Here is a 10,618-nt window from a genome sequence, read left to right on the forward strand (position 1 = left end):
TGCTGAATTTTAGCAATTATAGTTTTTCAAGATCCCAGCTGTCTTTTGGAGCATCAGAACCAATGTTCGCCTAATTCAGCATAAGATTGATTATTATGTTACACAATTAATGAAGCAAGGTACAAAAGGAACAAAATTTTAGCCACACTTACCTCTAAAATGTCATCCATTATCAATTCAGCATATTCAAGAACTATTTCTTCTTCTCTCTGTATAAACACGATCTCTTTGGCTGTTAAAGTACTTCATCATATATACTCAAACAATTGCTTCCGAATGTCAAAGAAATAGTTCGATCTCCCACTTTTCTCTGGGCTTCATCTAATGCTTTGGTCAACATCTTGGACTCAATAGAGGTCTTCAACTCTGAAAGCTCGCATTAAGCCCTACATATCACAATATTAACCATGCATGTTTCAGGCAATCAAATTCAAATTCCATGTGCAGCAGAATTCGGTCTCCACCAAAAATCCGAAATATGTTATCTTCAAGACTTAAAAAAAAAAAGCGTGAGCTTCCAGGATCCCCTTGTCTGCCACCTCGACCACGCAGCTTTATGGATAGAAATCGAAGTTATCATATTATATATGGATAACAACTTTAGAAATCATGTTATCGCATTCTTTTTGTGTTTTAACCTAATAATAGACATTTTCATATTATTGATATTATAAAAATATTATCATAGAGTGAGTGATTTCTATGTAATGTAGTTTGAAAATTTGCGTTAAGCTATGCCCGTATTCACTTGAAGGCTTTTTGATCAAACTAATGTTTGTTTTGAATAAAAATAATTATTTAATTCATTTTTTAAAAGATCTTTTAAATTAATGCATTTAATTTCATAGTAGGAAACAAATCTCATAAGTCGTCAAGAGTACAAGACTCAATGTTAGGATGGAAGTTTCACATTTACTATGCGGGACTTAGTAACAGCGTGGCAAACTTACGAGACTTTATAACAAATGTTGAGACTTAAATGATGGCATTAAGTCCGGCATAATCAACATACAAGTTAAAAGAGTCTCGGGTGATTTGGTTAACGTGCAAGACTTTCACCTTGACATTAAATCCTATATCATTTACGTGCAATACTTGTCTTAGCATTATACACAACAAGCAAATGAGTTTATTCAGTCGCTTGCAAAGTCTCCGTGTCTTAGCATTTATACACAACTAGTGTATTACCCGTGCGTTGCACGGAGGAAAAAAAAATTGATTGGTTTGTCTCGTAAAAACTAACGCAACACATGCAAGATGCCGAACTTACATTTGTGATCCTTCATCCTCTTAGAAATGAATAAGTAATAATCTACAAATGAAAGTGTGAAAAAAAACACGTGAACATGTCAGTACAAATAAAAAGTGTTATAACAATACATCCATATATTGATGACCATGGAATATTGTTTTAGCAGTTAACAATATACCATGTGTGCATGAAAAACGATTTCTGCAAGAGAAAAAAAAGTAGCAGTTAAAAAAAACCAAACCGTTACAAATATAAGTAAAAAAGCACTCCATTGCCCTTTTTTTTTTGTCTTACCAAGCAGTGATGTTATCTTATAGTAGACAGAAGGAAATTTACGACATTAATCTTTGAAATACTCCCTTGTAAACTATATTAAGGGTACTATTTGTAACACAACTGTTTTCATCAAGTATCAATATCTTCAATCCATGCTTGCTCTTTACTCTAGACAGTGCCACATATAGTGTCGTTAGTCTTTGGAATTTCACAAATTTATATTTACAAAAATTAAAATCAAATTTAGTAATTTAATTATAAAGGAAGAAGGATAAAATTTCAATTGAATTATAAAAATATATTGGCGGGCCGGCTCTCCGGGCCGAGCCCAGTTTTTCACCTCTAACTGTCAGCATTTTATATAAATAATTGTTTTTTGCAAGTATTTGTGTTAATTACACTCTTGCGATAAAAAAATGAAAGTTTAATTTCTTTTTTATATACTAAATTAAAATTTTCATTTTTATAGTTCTTAAATTTTAATAATTTTTTACAGAATGACAGAACGTCATTTTTTATTTAAATTCAAATATTTAAATATAAATTTTTTATATTAATTATACATATTTTATTATGTAATTTTTTCTATTTTAATTTATGATTTGTATATATATTTTTAATTGGTTATACATGTATAATTAAAATGTTTATGTTAAATATATTTTTTTTAAATACAGGTATATTTTTTTAATTGGTTATACATGTATATTTAAAATTTTGATGTTAAAATTTTAATTTATTTTTTGTAAAGTATAAATTATGCCATTTCTTATTTTTTCATTTAAATTTGAAATTTTAAATAATTTTTATCGACTATAAATGTATTTTATATTTTTAAATATTTTATTGTTTAATCTATAATTTTATATTAAATTCATATTATTATATATATCTTTTCTCACTGCATAAATATTAAATGTTGAACTCTTTTGCCACACATTAAGTTCACTTAATTTTCTATTTAATTTATTTCCAAATTTCGAAATAATTTTACAATATAAATAATTTTGTTATTTTACAATTTTTTTTATTTTTTTTTCAAGCAGCATTAATAGGGATAACAATTATCCATGCAAAAAGTAGTGGGATATACAACAAAAAAAGTAGAGGTCTTTTTTACTCATAATATACAATAAAATAAAAGTAGTGGGACATTAAATGAGTTGTCTGTCACAAAATTTTTTCCGAAACTTTTCCCACCACTCCAAAGTTAAAAATTAAAATTTAAACATAAATTCAAAAATTAGAAGATTTGAGTTATTATTAATTTGGGAATATCAATGTAGAAAGCAGTGAGACATTGAATGAGTTGTCTGTCACAAAAAATTGTGAACATAATTTTTCATTTATTTTATTTCCAAATTTCAAAATTATTTTACAATATAAATAATTTTGTTATTTCACAATATTTTTTTAATGTTTTTGTTTTTTTTTATGCAACATTAATAGAGCTAAGAATTATGCATGAGAAAAATAGTGGGATATACAGCAAAAGAAAAGTAGAAGTCTTTTTTACTCATAATATACAAAAAATATAGTGGGACATTAAATGAGCTGTCAGCCACAAAAAAATTCCAAAAGTTTTCCCACCATTACAAAGTTAAAAATTTAAATTCAAAATTCAAATTTAATCATAAATTCAAAATTTAGAAGAGTTGAGTTATTATTAATATAGTGGGACATTGAATGAGTTGTCTACCACAAAAAATTATTCACATAATTTTTCATTTAATTTATATCCAAATTTCGAATTTATTTTACAATATAAATAATTTTGTTATTTTACAAAAAAAAATTAACTAGTGAATTACCCGTGCTGATGCACGGGAAAAAAAATTGGTTTGTTTGGCATGGTAGGTTGGCCCTCCGGGCCGAACTCATTTTGTCAGTATTTCAAAGGTCCCAAACAGTCATTTTTTTAAATAACAAAACAATCATTCATTGTTACATTAAAAATAGGAAAGAAAATAGGATAATAAAGGTCATATCTTTGAAGATAGATAAGGAAAAGAGACGTGAATAAACAGTCATTTTTTTGTCTTTACCTGTACCATACAACAAAGTTATATCTTTGAAGAAAGAACCCAATATACTATAGCAGTCTTTGAAATACTTCCTTGTAAACTATATTAAGGGTACTATTCGTAACGCAGCCATTTTCATCAAGTATCAATATCTTCAATCCATGCTTACTCTTTACTCTAGACAGTGCCACATATAATTGCCCATGAGTGAAGACAGGCTTAGGGAGATAAATTGCAACATGTGAAAGTGATTGTCCTTGACTCTTGTTGATAGTCATGGCAAACGATACAATCAGGGGGAATTGTCTTCTTTGGAAATTTACAGGAAATGTATGACTCGATGGGCTCATCGTCATTCTAGGGATTAACACAGTTTCCCCTATATTGCTTCCTGTAAGTACAATTGCCTCAACAACATGATTCACTAATTTTGTAATAAGCAATCTCGTGCCATTGCATAAACCTCTCGACTGATCAATATTTCTTAATAGCATTACTGGAACTTTAACTTTCAAGATTAATTTATTATCAGGAATCCCTGAGCATGATAATGTATTTAAGATCTCAGGGGTGATTTCATCATCCTCAACAGAGGAAGTCCCACCTTGCTTAAGAATTTTATCCGAACTCAAAAAAGTCCTTTCTTCACCAGGAACCATAGACATTAGGTGCTCGTTTAGCATAGCAACATCGGACAATTTAGGAGTTAGAATAGCACGTTCTTTAAAGAAGGTCTGATCCAAAATATTATCCAAGAGATTCGGATAAACAAAATTAACCATATCCGACAGCGGATCTTCCGATTCTCTAATCAACAATTCATCTGGAATTGTTATAATAGATTCTCCATCAACATCATCACCAAGATTACCATCCCCAACTTTAAGTAGCCACTCAGAAAATTCTTTTATTTCCTCTAAATTGTGAGCGCTACTTCCAGAATTAAGACGCATGTTCTTGGTCAAAGTTAATAAATGACAATGGGACCATAGATGAGAAGAATTGATGGTTGCATGAACTACATCTTGTCTGCTGCCATGAGGAATGACAGGTAATATTTGCCGAAAGTCACCTCCTAGACCAACAACTTTTCCACCAAATGGCATATCAACACAGCTTGTATCAGAAATTCTAAGAACATCTCTCAGTGTCCTATCCAGAGCCTCAAAGCAAAATCTATGTACCATTGGAGCTTCATCCCAAATGATTAACTTTGTTTTTTACAGCAACTCAGCTATAGTAGATTTCGGCCTTATATTACACGTTGAATCTTCATTGATTTGAATAGGAATACGAAATCTAAAATGCGCTGTTCGTCCTCCAGGAAGCAGAAGGGAAGCAATTCCACTAGAAGCAACATTAAGTACGATTCCAGCTTTTGATCTAATAGATGCTGAAAGAGTATTCCAAATAAATGTTTTTCCTGTACCACCGAACCCGTATAGGAAAAATAACCCTCCATTACCTGCCGTAACTGCTGAAACAATTTTATCATAAACAACTTTTTGCTCATCAGTGAGGGAATTAATTAGTCTTTTATGCTCCTCTTCCAAAGCAAATCTGTCATACATTAATTCATCCAACACTAATCGATTTTGCATATCAAGCAAAGTTTCACTATTGATGCGTGGCATTGACGGATAATCAGAGAGGCATTTCCCATTGCTCTGCAGTACCTTATCAATTTCTTCAAGAGTTATGTTTTTTATAGACTCTTCTGTAAGAATTGCATCTGACAAAGCATAAAATTCAAAGGAAAAAAAATTAAAAAATTAACAAAGATAATGTAATCAAAGAAAGAAAAGAGAGCGAAATAAGTACTAAAGCATCATTTGCTGAATGCGGGGAAAAAAAAAGCACTAAAGCAACATTTGCTGAATACGGGCAAAAAAAGCTAATAAGTACTAAGGCAGCATATGCTGATTTCGGTTAAACAAAAAAAAAATTGTATGAAATATTATTATAACACGTACCTTGACGTCCTATTCTTTTCCTATGCCGATAAACAACGTCGTCAGATAAAATTTCCAACACTCTTCCCAAACTTTTTCAGGTCTATTCATTGAGTTGGCAAATAACAACAGAGCAAACAGACATCTAAGATAAGCAGCAGATCCCCAGAAACTTGCCTCCTTAATTGCATCAATGTACTCATTGTCATCATCCAGAAGTCCTAAAGAATATCACGCATCCTTAAATGTAGGAAAAACCACGCCATTGATCGTTCTAAGATCTTCATAACTGGTGCAACCTCTTTGAAAATTAAGCAAGGTGCGAAGATATGAATCTTCTCCATTATTGGCAGAAAAACGATTTATCCTTCCAATGGAAAATCCTTTTTTTCTCGGATTCTATTCATGCGTTTTTTCTTTGAAAACAAATTCAGTCGGGTACTCTCCATAAGTTAGATGCCTACCTTCTGGATATTTTTTATTTGCATCCATCCAAGACTCAAAAATTGACAGTCTAGACTCCGCCCTTGTCTTTACATCATACAACGAATCATTATCACTGAAAATAATGTTCTTTTCATTAGGCAAGTGAAATGGCAATCTCTGAACAGGGGGATATCTCGAATGAATGTCAAATCCAAATATTCTCCAAGCTGCTTCACATGCGGAGACATACCTATCATAAATAAATAAATCGGTGAACATTTAAGTTAATAATTTCTCAAAAAAATTGTGCCAATTTTGTAGGAAAGCAAAACACAATGGAGATTATTTTTAGTACCTGCAGTCATAAAACATTTTTATTTCATCGTCCAAATGATTTATGGCAGCTGTCACTCTGTCATTCCCTTTGTGGATGTATTTAAAAAGATATTTAATGGCACTTCTCTGGCAAGTATATTCAACGTTGATATGAGTCTGGTACTTTAAAAGAAGGTGTGCATTATAGGGCACAACATAACGATTATCAAGTTCAACACCATTTTTGTTCACAACTCTCCCATCATTTCTTCTCTTATAATGAGGAAATCAATCATCATCAATCAAAGTACGGGAGCAGAAGTTTTTTGGAAATTTTTTTGAACACCGTCCGTCCTTCATGCAAGGAGATTTGTAATTTTCAGGACCACATGGACCATGTATCATGTAACTCGTGACAGCCATAAACAGCGTAGGATTCGTTTCCTTGTCAGGTATCTCTGCTGAAATCAATTTATCAATATCAAGAGCACTTTCAGCTTTGCTTGAAGGGTTTAAGAATAGAAGAATATGAGCATGCGGTAGTCCGCGCTTTTGGAATTCGATTGTACAAACATCTGTTACATTCAAAGAATATAACATAAGTAATAATAAGAATACAACAACGTTATAGAAAGATTCAATGCATGACGTAAATTTTTTTGTATAAAATCCAGTTAACAAAAAGAGTATCAAGTTTATAATATACTTACATGCAATGACTCTGCCAAGAATATTTTCCTTTTTTAAACCATGTAGCAACTGGTCTAATTTGAACTTGAAGACTCTGCATAGAATATCAGGCCGATCTTCAGGGTTCAGCTATCTGGCCCTAACAAATCGTGTAATTTCTGCCACTTAGGATTGCAGGTAATTGTTATAAAAAGATGAGGATATCCAGCCCAACGGCAAATTGCGAAAGCATCTTTACAATTTTCAGCCATATATCTAGGTCCTCCTGCGAATGAAGAAGGTAAATGATACGTTTTCCAGTGCTCAGTGCTGCATCTTCACCGCTATCTAATGAATGTTTTATATTTTTGTACAACTCAGCTCTCAGATGACTCTGGTTATATCGAATGAAATTAAGCCGTTCAAACTCAATCATAGTGTATGCATCAACCAGAAATTGTTGGAAAAGTTTCCTTGATCGATGTAGAATTTCTGATTCTCCAGATCGCATCTGAAGTCTAAACGAAAAAAATTCCTTCATGCTGATCATGGCTCTTGCATTTTTCCTACCACTGGATACAGTACGCTGGACATCATCACGATAACCGTCTTCACCGTATGGAAATAACAATGGATACTGCAAGCCAACATATAATGGATGCTTCACATCGATGCGCTGCAATACTCTATCTTGTGTTTCAATAATGATATCCCTATCGCCCATAGCACTGTCTATATCTCCAACAATCAAAGCTGTCACTTCGAATGCTGTCGGAAGATTATAAACTCTTCCATCACTACCACGCCTTCGAATAAGCCTCAACTTTACACCATTAAAGTCATCTTCCTTATAACGGTCTCTAGTGTACCTGAAAGACTGAGCTATACTGTTGTGCTTATCGAACATCTCCTTCAATAATCAGATAATTTCAGGATCAAGCATATCTTCAGTACTGGTGGAACTGCAAATTTAATAAATAAAAAAATTGTCATTCATATTACTCAACATAAAAAGATACTCCACATATGAAACATGAGAATTGGGTCAAAAAAAAATATACCTTAGACAACCAAGTCTGTTGTCCACTTCATGCTCAGTGTCGTAAATATAAAGTTGAGCAAATTTTGGAGACTGACTATCAGCAGGCAGAAGACTGCCAATTAAATGATGAACTCTCCCCCCAACTCTAAAACAATAAGGGCCAGAACCTTGATTTACTGATCCATCCACTTTTGCTCCAAAGGAGGTGAAGGAAAAAATCATATTGTACGCTCTAATATTTCGCAAAAAATGGCGATATTGGAATTAGCATGCAATTGAAGCAATGTATCCGGAGCAGTTTTTAACAAAGGAAGTTGAACTTTTCCATTGACACAGCACAATCCAAATTGCGGCATACTTGGGTTACGATCCCTCTTAGTTCTTTCTGCATACCACATTTGTGCTCCACAATGCTCGCAAACAAAAGTAGGATCCCCTGCGTCCCAATAATCTAAACATATACAAATATTTTTAGATTGAAATAAGCTTGGTTGTCAGACAGGAAGTTTTTTATTTGTAATAGCAAATATATAATTTGAAATTATAATTAAGACCTCCATTGATATAAAACGTGTTTCGCACATTGAAATTGTTTATATAAATATCTATAATAGAAAGAAAAAATGATTGGAAAAAAAAGACATGTGAACACAATTTTTTTTTTCATGTATTAGATGAACCAAATGAGCATCGTTTTCACCATAAATAGTAGACTATAAAAAAAATACTTTGTAAAAAACAAAAAAAACTACATTGGCACATTCGAATCATCTATATCCATAATTGTAACACAAAGGATAACGAATGGAAAACTAAAAAAAGAGAGGCCAACAGGAACAAAGAGTTGTGATTCAATATTTGAAAATTGAAAATTAATATAAAGACCTTGATGGATAGAGGTAATAGTTGGCACACTGGAGTCATTGACATCAATATCTGTAACACAAAGCAAAAATGTAACAAAAATAACAAAAGACATTTTTAATATAAAAATATTTTTAACTGCGTATTAGGACGTTATGAGGATCGTTGTTGTCTGCCAAAAAAGATTGGACCTCATCCACATAATGCTCCCACAAAGTGCACTCCAACTTATGACCCCTACACGTGTGTTGCAGCAAGCACAACGTTAATACGCGTAAAATATAAGCTAACAGAGCTGGACAAAAATAATTCATTTAACTAAACATTTGTAAGTACCTCAGGTTGTCAAGCTCCAACACCACCATTTTTGTCTTCTTACCAGAAACCACACGATCACAAACTTTCCCAATTCCTGAGATTAAACCAATGACGTCTACAAAAGAAAACGCAGCAAAGAGTTTGTGAAAAAAATTATGCAATAATAAAAGCGAATACAGAAACATAAAAAACACAGTTAATGAAAAAAATAATGATACAAAATAAGATTACTCGTGACAAAACATTAAAAACACAAAACTATAACCGCAAAGAGTTTAAAAATAAGGAAATAGCCATGATACAGAATAAACCAATGACGTTTAAAAATTAAAAAAAGGCAGCAAAGAGTATGGGAATAAAATAAAACCCGCAATAATTAAAAAAAGGATAACAGTGAGGAAGAATCTATTACCGACTAAATAAGGGGAGTCAGACGTTTCTTTCTCAATGATGTTATAATCAACAAAATCAAAATCACTCGCACAAATATCAGAAACAACAATCGATTTAACATCAGTCCTCAAGTTGAAAGACAAACGATACTGATGCTTGGTTGGCCTAAACACATCGCTATTGAATCCAACTCCAAATTTTTTTTATAAAATAGCACTCTCCTTCGTTGATTTTATTTCGCACCTGCAAGGTACCTTTGACAGTGGCGTGGATCCTACCACCCTACAAAAGAATGGAGCCAACTTATGTCAACAACGTTAACTAAAATGATCAAAACAAAGATGGAAGATTTTTAAAACACAGAACACAACCTGTTCATCCAATAAAACCATTTCAAGATTGTCCTCCAAATTTTTACGCTGAAAGTTAGGAACTTTCCAAGTCCGAACCACCTTCACCTTAATCCTCCAGTCCTCCTTGGCAAGATTAACATCCTTCAGAAAATCATATTTTGAACTCATATTTTGTGTAAGAAGAAAAAACAGAGAAGCAATCACCGACGTTGAAGAATAATGCGTATCAGGAATTGTATAAATGAGAGTGATTTATAGTTTTTGAATTGTCTTCTTTAAAAAATGTGAAGTTTTTGAATTAAACTGAATAAAGATTTAAAAAACAAAGATAACGACAAAAGAGTGATTCAGTAGTTATAAATGAGATTTTCGTGGAATAAAACAGTCATTTGTTTTAATAACAATGAATATCCCATTTTTTTTTCAAAAAAAGTAAAGATTTGAATTAAACTCAATAAAGGTTTTAAAAAAACGATTAGATTACATGATAACCATCAGTTATTTAAAAAACAAAGATGACGACAAAAGAGTGATTCAGTAGTTATAAATGAGATTTTTATGGAATAAAACAGAAGTTTTTTCTAATAACAAAACACTCATACCTGATTCCACTGAATCAAGAGGTTAATAAAAGATTCAAATTTAAAAATCTGAAAATAAAAAACAAAGGTCGGGATATGTATAATTTTTTTTTTTTACTAATTAATTTTTTTCGAGTAAATAGAATTGTATTC

General features: G+C 31.9%; 1 pseudogene; it reads right to left on the reverse strand.

Moving 5' to 3' along the window:
- Positions 1 to 3,620: 3,620 nt before the first annotated feature.
- Positions 3,621 to 10,052, reverse strand: LOC133310569 (uncharacterized; annotated as a pseudogene).
- Between the last annotated feature and the right edge of the window lie 566 nt (positions 10,053 to 10,618).

This window comes from Gastrolobium bilobum, unplaced genomic scaffold (genome assembly GCF_033153095.1).
Source record: "Gastrolobium bilobum isolate Gb01-03AN ecotype WA unplaced genomic scaffold, APGP_CSIRO_Gbil_v1 utg41772, whole genome shotgun sequence".
Taxonomy (NCBI): Eukaryota; Viridiplantae; Streptophyta; class Magnoliopsida; order Fabales; family Fabaceae; genus Gastrolobium; species Gastrolobium bilobum.